Source organism: Dermacentor andersoni, chromosome 11 (assembly GCF_023375885.2).
Source record: "Dermacentor andersoni chromosome 11, qqDerAnde1_hic_scaffold, whole genome shotgun sequence".
In the NCBI taxonomy this organism is placed as follows: domain Eukaryota; kingdom Metazoa; phylum Arthropoda; class Arachnida; order Ixodida; family Ixodidae; genus Dermacentor; species Dermacentor andersoni.
In genome coordinates, this window is record NC_092824.1 from 102,566,617 (window position 1) to 102,585,088 (window position 18,472).

The 18,472-nt window shown below is 44.7% G+C and overlaps 1 long non-coding RNA gene across 1 annotated transcript; it reads right to left on the bottom strand.

Annotated features, from left to right (window-relative positions):
• Window positions 1-3,009: 3,009 nt before the first annotated feature.
• LOC126539193 (uncharacterized) lies at window positions 3,010-17,457 on the bottom strand. The gene is made up of 4 exons (XR_011891022.1): window positions 17,346-17,457; window positions 12,709-12,741; window positions 7,242-7,359; window positions 3,010-3,262 (listed from the first exon to the last, which is right to left on the bottom strand). It is a non-coding gene; the product is annotated as an uncharacterized lncRNA (long non-coding RNA).
• Between the last annotated feature and the right edge of the window lie 1,015 nt (window positions 17,458-18,472).

Below are 18,472 nucleotides of genomic sequence, written 5' to 3' on the forward strand. Positions count from 1 at the left end.
TATGGCTTCAAACCCTCGTGCTAGCGTGCGGGAAGTGGCCGCCCAGGTGCCAGTTTTCAAGTCATCAGTTTGGAGGATTTTAAATGACTCGGCCTTTCACTCGTACCACCTTAACCAGCACCTATGCTTGCAAGATAGGAACCTGCAGAATCGTCTAGATTTTTTTGAATTTGTTCCTATCAAAAGCCGATGAGTCACCAGATTTTGTGAGCAACATCATGCGCACACATGAAGCCAATGTTTGCAGAAACGTCCAGGTCACTTTGCATAATGCACACTATTGGAGGGATTCCAATCTACACTGGGTAAAGCGCAATCGGCACCAGTACAGGTGGTCGCTTAATGTACAGCTCGAAATTTACGGCGGTGCTATAATCGGTTCCATCTTCGATGACACACAGACTGCACAGCTTCACGTGGACGAAATCCTTGAAGGAGTGGTCGATGAGTTTCTCAGCGAAGTCCCACAGTAACGTCTTCTACTTCTGAGGTATCAATAATGTGGGGCACCAGCACAAAGCAGCAGTCGACCACGAAACTGGCTGGAAGCGACTTTTCATGCGCAACAGATTGGAAGGCACGGGCCTGTAAATTGGCCGACTAGGTCGCCTGACCTGTCTCCACTCGATTTCTTTGTTTTTGATTATGTGGAATATCGTGTTTACATGATTGAGAGAGGCGTCACACGAGCTTAAGGCAAGGATAACGGATGTCTGTCGTAGAAAACGAGCGTCGGACATCAATAAAGCCACTGAAGATGTGACAAAACGGACACAGTACTGCGTAGCTGCAGAATGACACCTTTTCAAACACGTCCTCTAAGCAGCAACTGGTGTCCAACGGCGCTTACGAATTCATGGATAATAAGGGCACACTGAAATCTGATGGCTTTATTTCTGTTGTTTTTTTGTTCAGACGTCCCGATGGCCAATTCGACTCATTTAGAAGTGCTACATTTACTTTCTTGAAAGCATTGGTTTGGCCTTTTCTCTACACGTGCGTCGCTACAAGGTCTGTTTAGTCCCTCTTATTTTTTTGCCGCGAGCTTGTTTTTGCAATAGGTATGCATTCTCATAAAAAATAAAACCGTCACTTTAATTTGGCTTTAGTCCGAAGCAAGTTTCTGGTGCGAAATGTAGCTGCGCTCGCTCTCTTTCGATGCGGTTCGAGCAAAGTCGGTATTTTAAAACATTCTGCATGTGCATATTACATTGCTGTTTCACGTTTCGTGCGTGGTCAGAGCGGAGCTTCTGCTCCGTCATCAAGGGGCTTTTGTTGTCAATGTCGTGAGTCGGCCTTGAGAGCCGAATAAATAGTGCGACGTAGAAATTAGAGGAAGGAATAGCTGCGAAGCCACAAAACCTGCTGTTGGTGCTCCTTCGGTGCCATTATCAAGGTGGCGAGCTGTGTAATCGAATTTGTGACAGGCAAATCAGTTGCTTTCAGTCAGCTTATTTGAGGGCGCTGCTTTAAGATGCGAGTGGAAGCGCAGTCATGGGATATTTTATATCTTCTAGGGTTTCTTTACCAGGCGGAAAATTTTAGTACGCGATTAGTGCGTTGCTGAAAACATCCCCGTTAAATGTCTTTGGCGGTGCCTACAAATGCGTCATTGACACTTTGATAACTTTTCGCATTAGATAATTAATTCCATTTAGCTGAGTATATCTCAGTAACGAAATAATCACTGGCGGCTACTCCACTGTACTAGAAACAATATGCATTAGGTTTTCTTCGAGTAACGCAATGGCTCTTCTTTAAAGACTTCCTGCATGATAGTTGAGACACCCTGAGTAATTCACTCAATTACCAAAATGAGGGCAAACCGGATTCACTGGAAATCCGTATCAACAGCAGTCATGTGCAGCCGCGCTTATACTCGGACTCACAGTAAAAAAGAATAAGAGAGAAAGGGGGGGGGGCTGCAGTTTCTTCGGAAAGGCGAAGCAGCATAAGTGATAGCCAAGTATACGACAATTTAAGGAAGGAGCATTACACCACCGAGAGACGCGAGAGTCTTGGTGATGCGAGCGGACTCGGACTGTGCAACTGAATTGTCTCCTAGTATGAGGTCTTTCAAATACTCATATAAGGACATCACTGCAGCAGTGAACGATTCTTGAAACAATTATTCGAGGTCTATACGTATATTATATATATATATATATATATATATATATATATATATATATATATATATATATATATATATAGCGTTTGGATAGCTGGTCGGGCCCCAGCCCCCCCAGCAAGATGAAAACTTTACGTCTATGCCTCGAATGTCTGGGACCCCAAAGTAACATTTCATGAAAAGGAAAATTGTGATCTTCCCGAAAATAGAACAAAGCTACAAAAAACATCTATGCTCGTTCCTTAGAAAGCAAGCGGAAAGCGTCGAAGTTCAAGGAAAATTCACCTTGGTCAGGGGATCGAACTTGTAATAAATGCCTTACAGAACAAGTCACTTTACAATCTGAGCTAACGTGGGACATCACGAGTTTAGATTTAAAGGAAATAGGATCCATGTTACGGGCCATATGTATACAAAGGTTTAAAGTGTGTGTTTGAATTACAGGCCATTAAAATGTTTAATATAATTGCTTGATATATTTTGCGGAAATTGGGTTGTCTTTCTGCAAAGTCGCAAAAGCGTGCCGCACTTTCTTTTGTTCGCACTTTCTGAGCGTTCTTTCAAACACGCAATAAATGAATTACTTATAGATAGAAAATTCAGAACGTTTGCATAGGTCGTCTTGTAGAACACCACTACAGCTTGCAATCCTGAGGTCCCGCCTTCAAATTTATACAATTGATGATCGGTCAATTAAAGGTTACTTTTTATATACTAAGTGACAAAATTGTCGAGCCACGTAGGCCAATGTCTCAGTTACACCAACAAATTTTTAGCCGTATTTACAAACAGTTAGGCTGGCATGTGCCAAAGCTTAAAATGGCGATTTACAAATGCAAAGCAAGCATCTTTCACCTGCCGAATAAAAGAATGCTGCGTAAAAATATGACATTTTATTAATATGTTCACTCGAGCACACCTCTTGCGCACAGCGCTCTGGAGCAACATCCGGATGTATTTGTTAATATTAGAGTGGTAGGCATTATTCAGTGATTGGTCATATTTTCACCTTCGACGTGCTTCCATTGCCGTTATCCTTAAGTGCACATAACCACGCCGCAGCAGTCGGGATAAGGAGCTGAGTAGTTAGCAAAAGACGCCATGCATCTTGAGTCATTGTGACCTTGACAGCTGAAGAGATTTGAAATAGAAAATAAAGTGCGACAACTAAGTATCACACCTGCGACAATGGGCCTCTTCGACTATCCGTTCCTGGTGGTGCTGGACTACCCGAGCCGCCACTTTCAGCCAATGAGTGTTGCGTATGCAGTGTCTCGGACAGTCCAGGTCTGTCAGGGCCGGATAATCGAAGAGGCCAAACGTGTACAAGCAAGAAGAACAACGACACATGCAACTGCTTCTACGGTTCGTATGAGCTTGTTGTTCGCCTGTATAGTCGCAAACTCACCGACATGAAGCTGTTCTTAGAGGGCAACCGTTAGCTTTCAATACCACATGCTTTTAAAGATTACAAGTAAAGATACATCCGCAGTATTTAAACATTCTAGAAAATGTTGAACTAAATGATACAGTGAGATTTCATTTATAATTTCTAGCACTTTATAAATTCCTACACCTAATTCCGGCAAAATTCAGAGGTTTAGTACTGCTTTATTCTTCTACCAGCCCAAGATGCAATTGAGATCTTTCTTATGCTTCGGCACACAAGTTGTATTGCATTTTTAACACGCCTTGAACTTGAAGGCTCGCGGTTTTTCTCGCGCGTACTCAAGGCGGCAACTACAGTAACTCATATTATCTGTGGTCTTAACGACAGGCTTTTACAGCTCGAGAAATCTTCAGCCTGGGGAACCTCGACAATGGAGCAAAAGATCTTCTCAGGTTACAATAAAGGAGCACAGTGGAGCAGACGGCACGCCCACAGTGGCTGCCAGGAATAGCTAACTCCTAGTCACTATATATAAATAAGCGACCTACGGTGGCATTTTTAAGGAGGAGTTATATTAACGCACAAGAACTTTTTCCTACTGCCGCAACAAATTTATACGTTAATTCTGTGCATTGGTGCCCACGTACAAACGAAACAATTGTCTAGCAACCGCAATGTCTCAGCGGTAAGACACTGTTTATCCTTCTTTTTCAGTCATTCACCCCCATACCCCTGCCTGGACAGCAATACAAACATGCGCCTGTTGTCGTTCCTTTACGTGACTTTCAATTTGTAACAAAAGTTCACAGGTTCGATTAACCACAGCCCCTTTCCGATGAAACAAGCTTGCGAAAACACTCGTGTACCACCCTTAGAGTGTTCGTTAAAGAAGCCAATTTGATGCAAATTAATTGAGACTCAGTCACCTCCACATCCCGCACAACCAAATAGTGGCTGTAAGGCCACAATCTGGTTTCATCTGGCCACAATTCTGCCAGATTGCGAACAGGTAGGAGATCAGTGTGCACAAGTGCACACTAGTCTCCCTTAAATTGAAAAAATTCTACTCTTAATGTGAACTACTGTTTGCTTCATTATTGGCACGATATGGTCGGTAGATGGATTCCTGTCTCGCTCGCCTCGCTTTAAATAAAGAAAATAATGTGGGACCGATGGTGTTCTCTAGGTTCTTTTTTCTTTATTTAGTGCCTGTTTCTGATGTGCCACAAACACAAGATCAAACATTATTCAGAACACTGTCATTACCCGCGTTAAAAAAAAAAAAGTTGTTTTTCCGAAAGAAGAAGCATCGGTTGAGCTAGCAAACTAGTGGTGAGATATAAGTAAGGATAGTACTATTATTGGCCATAAACACTTGCAAACATAGGCATACTAACGAAATTGACAAGCGCTGTGTCATGAGCGCACAAGCAAACGTGAACACATATAGCTCGATGACCGCGGCAGTTCGCTGTCAAAACGCTGGAGGGAGAAAGCGCGGCAGCAGAAGCGAGCGAATCGACCTTCGTGTTGCGTATCGCATCACCAATAAGTAAGCCACTAAAACACTGCGCGCAGTGGCCTCAGTTCATGTCGCAGATGGCTTCCAAGTTACAGCGGTCCGGGGGCCCACGCCCACCTGCCCTGGCTACCCGGAATAGAACCAGACCATCTTCATTCCCTCTCCCCGGAATTTACCGCGCAACTGAAGATGGCGCGCTTCGTCCCCCGCTTTCTTCTCTTACCTGCGTGATAATCGCTGAGCCATGCTCCCGAAAGGGTTGCAGAAGATAGTGCCAGCCTTTCCTCCTTTCCCTACAAGAACCACTTCTCTCTCTCTCTCTAGTGAGAATGAGCCGCGATCGCCGGCTCAGCCTCGCACCATTTCACACGCACATACAGCATACGACACGCGGCGACGGTTTTATTGCCCTGGGACTTTATACGGAATCTCACGGTGACGGCGACGGCAGCAATGCGCCTGGGATGTTCATACAATTGCTGTCGCAATAAAAAAAATTTGGTCTCCAATCCACGCTGTGGAGTTCGTTGGTTAACGAAGCTGAGAACGACACCTACAACGATGACTTGTTGCGAGTTAGCTTTAAATTATTCACATGGCGACATTCATGCGCACTTTATCCAATTATTAGCTTAAGACGTCTCCACGGCCTGCGAGTTCGCTTGTGCCCCTCTTTTGTGTACCTACAAAGAGGGGACCACACTTTCGCCGCGCCTTGTTAACACGCTGCCCTATCAGAAGTCCTCACTATACATGGTCTTCTCATAGTACTGTGACAACATGAATCAATTCGTAGGCGGGTTCTTCTTGTGCATACGAAAGTGTAGTTATGTCAGTCCCTGCTTCGTATGCTACAGTTGCCACTTCCCCGCAAATGCAGCTTATGCAGCCGTAATCTTTACCGGGAAACGCTTGCGGCTAAGCATGAAGGCGAGCTTTCTGAATCTTATTTATTTTACTATCCCCCGCACAGCCAGCGCCGCGCTGCCGAGGATATGTGTAGGGGACCGCCATCTGGGAATGCTGCTGCAACTATCTCGAATTCTTTCCTTGTAACGCTTCACGCTTTGGGGCACCGTGTTAGACTACTCCGCCTACTATTCCACTCCGCCGGCAGCCGCGCGGCCTGGCCCTATCTTGAAAGCAATGTGCGATGAGGACAGAGTGCGCCGACTGCTGATAGCTTCGTGTGCGCTAGGTTCTCGCCGCTTAGTTCGCATTGAAGCGAGAGGCAGCACGAAGGTCAATTCGCTCGCTGCTTCAGACATGCTTTCTCACACTCTACAGCGTTTTGACAACGAGTGTGCGCGTTCATCGAGTAAGGTGTGCGCGTTTGCCTATGCGCGCGTGACATCATGCTTGTTAATTTAGTTTATATGGCAGATAAAATTATTATCCTTACTTCGTAAAGCTGTCCAATAATTTGCTATAGCAATCGATGATTCGCCTCTTGGGTGAAGCTGCGACTTTCTTGTTTTCATATTATCTTTCTCTCCTTTGCCCTTTCCCAAGTGCATTCACAGGATCACAGGAAGGAGAAGGCCAACCTCGGCTTTTGAAATATCAGGCATGTGCCCAGGATAAGGTCATTACAGGTGTACACCTTCCAGAAAAATTTTGCACCACGCCTGCCGGAAGCTGAATTCATTTGTAGTTTTTGCAATCGGTGTGGAATTTGTTATGTGGCGTCAGCTTCACTGCGAGAACATTAGATGCTTTCACTAATTGAGTTAGTATACACAGGATTAAAAAGTACACGTGCACGGGCTCTCCGCAAAACACGGACGTGTCTGAAGGTGTCGGGCTTGTAATGGCTCTCGCAGTAAATTACTTCTGAACTGTTGTAATCACTCATGTGTGCTCTTTCCGTCCTATTATTTCTGCCAAACAGAAATTATGATGTCATATTCAGACAAAAGAAAAGTAAGAGTGGACGACGGCTAATAAGTACACTATGAAACCTGGAAAAACACTGAATTAGCTAGCGCTTCACAAAAGTCTGCAACAGAGCATTCAAGCATAACTTTAGTTTACCTGTGTGCTTTAGTTTTTGTGCTGTTTATACGCATATAGAATTTGTTTGTGTTTTTATTATTTTACTTCAGATGAAACATTTCTAAATAGTGCCACTCACTCTTTGGAGAGCAAATTACTTGTACCAGTAACATGCCACTTCGAGCAATTTGTGCTGCACTTACTGTTCTTTTAAGAGCTGTGTGCCATTGCAAGAGTATCCAACGCATGGCTCCGTACAACTCGTATTGTGTGGGTTTTTGGAACAGTCCGGTGGTGTACAGTTACTTGTCGCACCTAAATCTGAACAGAAAAAGGACTCGTTAACGTAGTACTATTGTGCATACCTGCGCCCAGCCAGGATTTTACAGCCAAGTTGTATATGGGGCTAGGGTTCCGTGCATTTTTGTTCTCTGTGAACAAAGACTGTCATCATCAATGGCTTATACCCCGTAAGCATTCATGCTCCCATAAGCAAGCAAAAAATGCAATGGCTCACAGCCCCATAAGGCATAGGCTACGAGCACTCAGCAAAGTGAAGCGAACAGTGCTTAAATTCCTTCTAATCACGCATACAGCATACAGAACAACATGTCGCAAACTGTCATGGTCAATGGCGCATGCCCCCGTAAGCAAGCAAGAAATGCAATGACTCATAGTCCCCTAAGGTTGACGGCTGCTCACTTTCCGTGAATTGCTTGCGATGACACTACCCGTGTTGTCGTTGTCGGTGATTTCAACGTTGATGTGTCACTAGCGAAAAGGGAGCGATTTACATGTTCCGTGTTGCAGACATATCCCTTGCGATGCCACACCGATCCGGCCCAACCGACCACCCAGCGGCGTACGTACATCGATTTGACATTGTCGAAGAATGTGATTGCCGTTGCGAGTGAAATAATGACCCCCGATAGAGACAATAAATGAGTGTTCGTACGTTTCCTCACAATGGCCACCTATCATGTCAATAAATGAGTTCGTACCTTTGTTCAAAATTATCTATCGCCCCGTGTCTTGTGCTAAACAGCTTCACTGGTCAGCCTCCTTCACAGAGTGGAATGACTCATCACTTTTTCTGCATGCTCATTAGCGCACAATTTGTTTTAGGATACGACGCAATAAGAGGCATGAGATACAGCTATGAGCATTGCTATGGCTAAACGCCCGTTTGCGAAATACCTTATTTCTTCTACATAATGCCGCAGCTTGCTGAAAGAATCAATTTATTTGGCGAGCAAATTCTTATTCGCTCCATAAACATGCAATAAAATATTACCACTCCAGCGTTCTACCTAGGCAGGCAACCGGATGTTGAAATGATTTGTGATGTTTGCACGGTCCCTTCAGTTCTAATGCACTCCTGCCATAAGAACACTGTCGTTTTTTCTGTCTTCCTTCTCGTAGGCTTCCATGTTCACTAAACTATTGTGAAAGCTTCAAGTTCAGTAACTGCAACTTCATGCTGAATAGAGGGCTTACAATTTTGAAGTCGCAAATTCTACTCATTCGTTGGCAGCAGTTCTAGTCACTCTTCATCTTTCAGTACATTATTGCAATACAAAACAAACAGAGCCTAGATCGTATATATATACAAGGTGGACACGCTTAGTTAAGTTTAAAGTTACAAGTAAAATTCGATTAGATGAATTTTTTTATCAGGGTACATAGAACGTACAAGAGGGCTTCGGGATTAAACTCTGTTCAAAGAGCATGTTGCTTGATATCGTTACGAATGACGTTGATCCACATCGAGCGCATGGAGTAAACTTATACAACATGCTTCTCATTTATTCGAACAGCTTCTGACAGTGTTGTTTTCCAATTTTCCGGTGCACTGAGGCGAAAACTACCTGCATGAAAAGTCGGAATGTCCAGGTGTCAAACTGAAAGAATTTACAAATTAGCTTTTTAAATATCATATTGCGTCACATGTAATTTGGAAATCAAATCTGAAAAGCAGTGAAGTAACGTTTACATCAGTGAAATCGTAAGAGTAGCATGACATTCGAAATATCCGGTATCATTTAGTGTGCTAAGAAATATAGTCAAGTGTTCGGCGAAAACTCGTCTGGCGAGGAAACATATTGGCGCCAAGAAAACGTGCACTCGCCAAGAATAGAAGAAAAATAAAGAAGAGACGTTTCGCGCCCCGTGCAGCTCCCTTGATCACAATGAAGATATAAGCATGGGCGCGCGGCTATTAATGGGTGAAGTGGAGCAGCGTGCGTGTGTCTATCTCGGGAAGATTACCCCGCCTCCTGTTTATCGTGCGTCTAGTTGATTGAATGTAAAATGATTCTAAAAGCAAACAGGCAGAGATAAGTGTTTCTCTTTTGCGATTATGGCTGCCGAATCACAGTCAATGATATATCCGGTTAGTTCGCGATGTTGCACCAGGGCGTTGGCGGCTGTGTGGCCCTTGGCGACGTCCTTCATGTGTTGTTTCACGCACGGTTTGATATTTCCGCTCTCGCCAATGTACGGCGTGTCACACTCCTTGCATGGTATCTTGTAGATCACTCCCGTGTAGTCCGTGTGTTTCAAAGGGTCTTTTGCGTGAACCAGCTGTTGACCAAGTTTTCGGGAAGGCACGTGGGCAATTTGTACACCGTAGCCTTAAAGCTTCACGAAAGGGCTTGGCTTGTTGCAAGGGCTTGGCTTGGCTGCGCGCTTCGCTGTTCTTTTCGCCGTTGCACGCGAGTTTTCACTAATTTGCGCTTTGGCGTTCTGAGCCGTTGTAGAGGGTAACCATTGTTTAACAGGTCCCTTTTAACAACCTGCAGCTCTTGCTTACGTTTCGTGGGGCTGGAGCAGCCGCGGAATGCCCAGGAAAACAGTGCTGATGCGACGGATCGTTCTTGCCCAATTGGGTGCGCCGAGTCGAAGCTCAGGTACTATCGTGAGCAATATGAACAGGAACGCGCGAACGCGTGGAAAATAGCCTCGAAACCGACTTAGAGCGATACGCCTATGGCGCTGTCGAAAACGGTGGGGAAAGGTGGACGCTCTTCCGCTCACTGATGGCACTCCCACCGCGCTGCGTTTGTGCACAATACCCTTTGGAGCTCCCTGGATGTAGGCACGTTAGCCTCTTGACAGCTGTAATTATCCGTGACCCCTCTCAAGATCACTGCAGAAACTGCAGCGCTTACCTTCCTACTAACGTGCAAGTCCCGTGGCGACCTACATAGAACTATAGAGGGGAGGGAGGAGGGAAGGCAAAGAATGGGCAGAGCGGACGCAGTCGCGAAAATAACAGCCTTGCCGCTCTCCCAGTTACCGTACAGGCGGAGAGGGTGGGAGAGGGAAAGATGGCGTGGCAGGCAAGGAAACAGCGGTTGCGCGAAATCTGAAGGCATAGTTTGATACGCTCCTGCTACTCCTGAAAAATAAATACCATTTAAATTTGTCAAGTGGACAACACACGCAGGGCGTGCAGGCGCAAGCCACATTAGAACACCGTCATATGGTCTAGGCGAAACTACAGAAGCGGTCGCACGTTAAATAACCACTTCTGCGCCCGCCACGGTAGCTTGACCACTATGAAATTGCTCGAGATCGCGGGTTCAATCCCCATCGTGGCAGCCGCATTTCAACGGTAGTGAAATAAAAGAACGCCAGTGCACGTACATATAGGTGCACGTTAAAGAACACCAAGGTGTCAAAATTAATCCGGAATCCACCACTGTGGCGTGGCTCATAATCCGATCGTGGTTTTGGCACTTGCAGTCCGATCATTCAATTAAATTTTTAACACTTCTGCCACGATGCGTAGTGTTATGTGAGGATATGATAATGGTCAACCCTACCACAGATTATCGACAATGGTGCACAACAACGCCTCAGGGAAACATGTCCCCCTGTGTGTTCTGTGTACTACGCAGGCAAAGAGCAGTGGTGAACGCAAGGTAAAGTTTAACATCGACTCACGACTCTCGTATTGGACTAAACGCTGAAGAACTTAGATATTTGCGGTCAACATCACCGTGAATTATTATCAATCAAAGAAAACAGCCAGGAAGCTTCGGTTACATATATTCTCGGTGTTCTGACAGTGTCACAGTGTTTGACACTTTCGCACTGACAGAGTCAGTGACAGTGTTCTTCTCTTGGTCACATGCCTCGCAAGCCCCAACACTGACTTATACTACACAGAGAAAGTGCAGTGGTGGACACAAGGTAACGTTTAACACGAACTCATCACTCTCGTGTTGGACTAAACACTGAAGAAATTACACTTTCGCGGTCAACATCACCACCCAGCGCTGTTGATTAGTGGCTATGTTGTTGCGCTGCTAAGCAAGAGGTCGTTGGATATATCCCGGCTGCGGCGGCCGCATTTCGATAGGGGCGAAATGCAAAAACAGCCGTTTCCTGTGCAGTGGGGGCACGTTAACGATCTCCTGGTGGTCAGAATTAATCCAGAGTCCCCCACTATGGTAAGCTTCATAATCAAACTGCGATTTTGCCACGTAAAACCCCACAATTCGATTCAGTTCAACATCACCGGTAATTCTCGTCAATCAAATCAAACAGCATAGAAAGCTTCACTTACACCGATTCCCACAGTGCGTAGGATGCGCATATTTTTTCATCCCTAATTTCCCACCCTTATGACAGTGTTTTTCTCATGATCGCTAGCCCAAAAAGTGATGCGTACACTGCTGCCGTTGCCGAAGTGGACAGACCTCACTAAACAGGTGTAGTTTTGAACTGCACCTCCAGACGAGGAGACACCTCTGTTATGTATTTTTTATTTTCATCTGTTAATTACCTTCCCGGTGCGTAGGGTAGGAAACCGGGCTTGCTTCTGGTTGACCTTCCTACCTTTCCTTACATTTTCTCTCTCTCTCACTCTCTCTCTCTCTCCCTCTTGACATCCATTCTTTTATTGTAATAGAAAAACTCGTCTCTTGATCGCCATGCCGTAAATTTGTTTCCAATCCTTTAACTATAAGTGGAGTTATCCCACCGACACCCGGCTTTATTTCTCTGTTTTCGTCTCCGCTAGCGCACTGGACGCTGTAACACAGCGGAGAAGCCAAGTGGGACAAAGCCCAGCCAAAAGTTGTGTGTCGCGGCGCCGTGACGCGTGGTCACGGCACACCGTGGTGGTCGCGGTAGACTACGCTACGCATCACGCCGCTGCCATCTCTGAGGCCACGGGCAGTAGACGCAGCTGCGCGCAAAGGTGAAATTATTTTTCCCTCTTTTTGAGATAGCCTCAATATACATTTTTCACTTAGTTAACCCAAAATGTACTGTTGTGTATTGCTGAGAACACTCTCTAGATCACGAAACCATCCAACAGCGCTGGTGGGTCCAAATGCATTCGATGATGCTGCATCACGATATTGTGGAAGCGGAAGCAAGAGATTTTTCGCTGTGTTTGACAGTAAATTATATATTCGATGCTGCAAGCGGTGCAACAACATTTTGGCCATATGTTCACAGCAGCGTCTATGACAGACCGGCAACGCTTTCTTACTATGCTCAAAAAGTGTTTCAGGGCCCCTTTAAGGCGCGCTCGGCATTCCACGTTCAAAATTTTAAATTCGGGTAATGAGTGCCAAATATGGTACACAATTTTTCTGAAGCAGTCAGTTATTTCTTGATGTAAACAAGCAGAAGTAGCGATGAATAAACACTTACCCGAGCGCTTGGGCCTATGCATACTGCCACTGGCTGAAAAATACATTAACACGTATTTTAATATGACTGCACATTTTTCAAAGGTTCATCATCATCATAGGTCTACTTTATGTCCACTTCAGGACGAAGGCCTCTCCCTGCGATCTCCAATTACCCCTGTCCTGCGCCAACTGATTCCAACTAACACCCGCCAATTTACTAATTTCATCGCACCACCTAGTATTCTGCCTTCTTCTACTGCGCTTCCCTTCTCTTGGTACCCGTTCTGTAACCCTAATGGCCCAATGGTTATTTAACCTGCGCATTACATTACCTGCCCAACGCCATTTTTTTCTCCTAATGTCAATTAGAATATCGGCTATACTCGTTTGCTCTCTCATCCAAACCACTCTCTTGCTGTCTCTCATGGTTATGTCTAGCATTCTTCATTCCATCGCTCTTTGTACGCTCCTTAGCTTGTTCTCAAGCTTCTATGTCAGTCTCCAAGTCCCTGCCCCATATGTCAGTACCGGTAAAATGCACTAATACACCTTCCTTTTCAATGATAATGGTAAGCTTCAAGTCAGGTGCTGACAATGTCTGCCGTATGCGATCCAACACATTTTCATTCTTCTATGAACGTTCTTCATACGTCCAGGTTTCCCTGTGATTAATTAACCTAGGTAAACGTACTCCTTCACAGACTCTAGAGGCTGACTGGGGATCCTGAACTCTTGTTGCCTTGGATGGTGATTCATCATTATCTTTGTATTCTGTATATTAATCTTCAACCCCACTCTTACACTCTCTCTGTTAAGGTCCTCAGTCATTTGCTGTAACTCGTCTGCAGTGCTGCTGAATAGAACAATGTCAACGGCAAACCGAAGGTTGCTGAGGCATTCGCCGTCGATCCTTCCTCCTAAGCCATCCCAGTTTAATAGCTTGAATATTTCTTCCAGGCATACAGTGAATTGCATTGGAGAGATTTTGTCTCCTTGTCTGGCCCCTTTCTTTATAGGTGTCTTCCTACTTTTCTTGAGGAGAATTAAGGTGGGTGTGGAATCTCTGTAGATATTTTCCAGGATATTTACACAAGCGGTCTGTACGCCATGATTAGGTAATGCCTCTGTGACTGCTGGTATCTCTACTGAATCAAATGCCTTTTCGTAATCTATGAAAGCCACATAGAGAGGCTTATTCTACCCTGCAGATTTCTCGATAACCTGATTAATGACAAGGATGTGATCTATTGTAGAGTATCTCTTCCTGAGGCAAGTCTGTGCCCTTGGTTGCCTAAAGCCCAGTGTTGCCCTTATTATATTGGATATTATCTTGGTGAATATATTATATAATAGTGGGAGTAAGCTAATGCGCCTACAATTTTTCATTTCTTTAACGTCTACCTTATTGTGGATTACTATAATCTTTGAATTTTTGCAGTTTTCCGGGACCCTTGCAGTCGATAGGCACTTCGTATAAAGAGTCGCCAGTTTTCTAAGCAGTATGTTTCCTCCATCTTTGATTTCCTCCATTTCTGTTACTCCTTTTTACCATGCCGCTCTTCCACGCTTCATGTCTTGCAAAGCCCTTCTGAGCTCATCACTAGTTATAGTAACAGCTTCTGTATCCTGTTCATTACTGTTTCGAATCAAGCTATCCTGAGTCCTCTGGGTGCTCTACAGGTCACTATAGAATTCTTGCGCTGCTTTTACTATACCTTCGAGATTGCTGATGACATTACCCTGCTTATCTTTCAGTGCATACATCTTGGTTTGTCCTATGCCAAGTTTCCTTCTCACTGATCTCAGACTGCCTCCATTTCTTACAGCTTCTTCAGTCTTTCTCACGTTATAATTTCGAATATCACTTATTTTCGCCTTGTTCATTAGTTTTGACAGCTCTCCGAATTCTATCTTATCTCTTGAGTAGGACACTTTCATCCTTTGTCATTTCTTTATTAGGTCCATTGTTATTTGGGAGAGCTTGCCTACTGGTTGCCTTGGTGTCTTGCCTCCCACTTCAATTGCTGCCCCTGAAGCCAGTCTAGTTATAATTTCATTCATTACTTCTATGTCATCTTCATCTCTCTGTTCTAAGGCTGCATATCTTTTTGCAAGCACCAGCCTGAACTTGTATGCTTTTACCCTTACTGCCTCTAGGTTGACCTGTTCTTTCTTGAACAATTTTACTCTTTCTCTCTTCAAATTGAAGTGAATCCTAGCTCTCACTAACCTATGATCACTGCACTTATCCCCAACCTATCACTTCTACATCCTACACTATGCTGAGATCGGTAGAAAGTATGAAATCAATTTCATTTCTTGTTTCACCATTAGGACGTTTCCAGGTCCACTTTCTGTTGCTACACTTCTTGAAAAAGGTGTTCATTATTCTTAACTTATTCCTTTCTGAGAATCCTACCAGCATATCTGCTCTAGCATTCCTAGGATCGACGCCGTAGTTTCTAATTGCTTGTTCACCAGCCTGCTTTTTGCCCACTTTTGCATTCAAGTCGCCCATTACTACAGCATACTGAGTTTGCACTTTTCTCATCGCTAATTCAACATCTTCATAAAACTGATGTACTTCCTCCTCATCGTGACTGGATGTAGGAGCGTAGGCTTGTACTACCTTTAATCTATACCTCTTATTAGGTTGTTTACGACTGTTGCTACCCTCTCATTAATGCTATAGAACTCGTCAATGTTGCCTGCTATATCCCTATGGATCAGGAATCCCACCCCCATTGCGTCTTATTTGGGAGACCTCTATAACAGCGAACATGGCTGTTGTTCAGCAATGTAAAAGCCTCACCAGATTTTCTGATCTCACTAAGGCAGATGATATCCCAAACAATGTCTAATAGTTCCTCAAAGAGCTCAGCTCACTCGACAGAGTTCGGCTGTTAAAGGTTGACAGGGTCAGTTTCCATTGGCGGCCTGTCCGGACCCAGAGATTCTTAGCACCCTCTGCTGCGTTACAGGTCTGACCACCCCCTTGGTCAGGTGTTCCGCAGCTGCTGGGGACTGAGGGCCCTGGGTTAATTGTGGGAATAATCATGGAGGTAGTGGTCGAATACTGCACCAGGGAGGCCAATTCCTGTTCTGGTGAGGGAGTGTCTTCGTACAAGCTTAGTAGGCCTTCCTAATTTGGTTGTACCTAGATTAGTATAGCCACACTCGCTCTCGGCATCTTTTGCCGTTGTCAGGCGTAACTCTAAGCCTGCAGATGTAGTGCACTCGCGGAGGTTGAAGTCAAGCAAACCATCGTTAGATGGTTTTAAAAAAAGGAAGAGGATTCGAACTTTCGACTATCGCAACTGAGTATTCGACATAGCTCAGTCAGATAATCTCGCAGGTGGCGAGGCTACCTTACAGACGATAAGTACAGCCCAGATGACCCAACATGCCTAAGAAGTCGATCGATTTATCCGCCCTCTGCGGGTATCCGCCCTCTGCGCGCAGATACGATCGTTCTGACTAGATGAAAATCTGTATGGTAATGTTAAAAGTTGTGGTGTCGCTACTTGTCTTTTTCCTTGTTCTTTGCGTGAATACTGTAAATACCTTCTCGACACATTTCCCTGTTCCTTTTGTGCGGATATTGTGCATCATCAAAGCAAGTCCGTTTTGGCGGCGCGCCTCGTAAGTTGCTGCGGATAAATTCTTGAACATTGCAGTGGTATGGAGTGTGCGGTGCTAATACCTATTCACGTATTAGGTTCCCCGAATACGTTTACAAGATCTCTATAAGCTAGCTTCTATCTATATAAGCTTATAAAGAGAGAATCACGGTACGTGCAGTTGTCAGGAATTTGTCCGCGTTATATTTTCTAGTGTTGTCAATCGAAAGTATGTGCAAGGTATGTCTGTAGCGTATTGCAAAGCCCTTTTCGTTAAGCTTTCATGCCTAAGAGATCCGTTGATTTATCCGCCCTCTGCGGGTTTTTCCGATCGTCATAGGTTGCACGATATAGTGTAAATTCCCAGTGGTCCCAACATCGTTTTCTCGTATCTCACGCAAGTACGCGGCCTTGAATGCGCCTCGGTACACGATATATGTTCAGTGAAGTTGAACAACGCTTAAAACTTGTGTGTAAAATTAAATAAATGAAAAAGTTTTCTGCGCTTACCAAGAAGACCCGAGCCGTGTATCGCCCATTCATTGTCTTGTCGGTCTGTCTCCTGCCGTCCGAAACTTGCGTTCCCGGGCAAAAATTAAGAGTGGCTAGACGAGCCACGCAGAACAATACGGCTATGAGCCCCCCCCCCCCCCCGCCCCCCCGTACAACAGACGACCTTGAGAGTTCCCAGGCGATTTCGGGCTTCATACAGCTTTGGACCGCGCTTTTACTGGAGCTAATCTAGTATAATAATGAGGTTGATATCAAAATATTTAGTGCTTCATGTCAGAGGTTATGCCTGCACTAGTGAAGAAACCTTGTCCAGCAGCTGTTAAATTTGGTTTTGCTGCCCAAACATGATAAATATTCTAGAAGGTATGTCAGACCAGTGAGGCTTTCCGTCCGAGGGGTCAGGCCCTAGTATATCCGAAAGGCCAACCGCAGAAGCAGTACTATTTTCGTGTATGAATAGAAGAAATCCACATGCATATGCTTCAACTAATTTCTGTTTCAAAGAATTGAAATCTTGTCTTACCGATAGTGTGAACCACCAAGCCGAACGCCATTCCAGCGGTAACAATAACCATGTACATTGTGGTATGCACCTTTTTGCTTTCTCGTACCTGGAACCGGAAGTGTTACACTGATGACTCAAAATCGTGTTCGAAGGTTAGTATTAGTAAATCTGACGTTTACTACATTTCATGGAACTATCTTCGCAATTGCGGTGTAGGGATTCCTCTCCGTTTGAGGAAGAAATTCCAGTAACTACCGGCAGTATTGTCAGTGAGTGATATCATCATCATCATCATCATCATCATCATCATCATCAGCCTGGTTATGCCCACTGCAGGGCAAAGGCCTCTCCCATACTTCTCCTACTACCCCAGTCATGTACTAATTGTGGCCATGTTGTCCCTGCAAACTTCTTAATCTCATCCGCCCACCTAACTTTCTGCCGCCCTCTGCTACGCTTTCCTTCCCTTGGAATCCATTCCGTAACTCTTAATGACCATCGGTTATCTTCCCTCCTCATTACGTGCCCTGCCCATGCCCATTTCTTTTGATTTCAACTAAGATATCATTAACTCGTGTTTGTTCCCTCACCCAATCTGCTCTTTTCTTATCCCTTAACGTTATACCAATCATTATTCTTTCCATAGCTCGTTGCGTCGTCCTCAATTTAAGTAGAACCCTTTTCGTAAGCCTCCAGGTTTCTGCCCCGCACGTGAGTACTGGTAAGACACAGCTGTTATAAACTTTTCTCTTGAGGGATAATGGCAACCTGCTGTTCATGATCTGAGAATGCCTGCCAAACGCACCCCAGCCCATTGTTATTCTTCTGATTATTTCAGTCTCATGATCTGGATCCGCAGTCACTACCTGTCCTAAGTAGATGTATTCCCTTACCACTTCCAGTGCCTCACTACCTATTGTAAACTGCTGTTCCCTTCTGAGACTGTTAAATATTCAGAGTGATATCATGTCACCAATATGTCAGAAAAGCAGGAGTAGCAGCATGTAATGTAATTTGCTTTTAGAGAAGCTATGCAACCTCACTTTATGTTCTGAAGCCTGCCTCGTACAGTCAATACTATCATACTATGCTATATTCATTCAGCCACAGTTAAAGTGACCTTTCCGAATTATTTTCAAGACAAT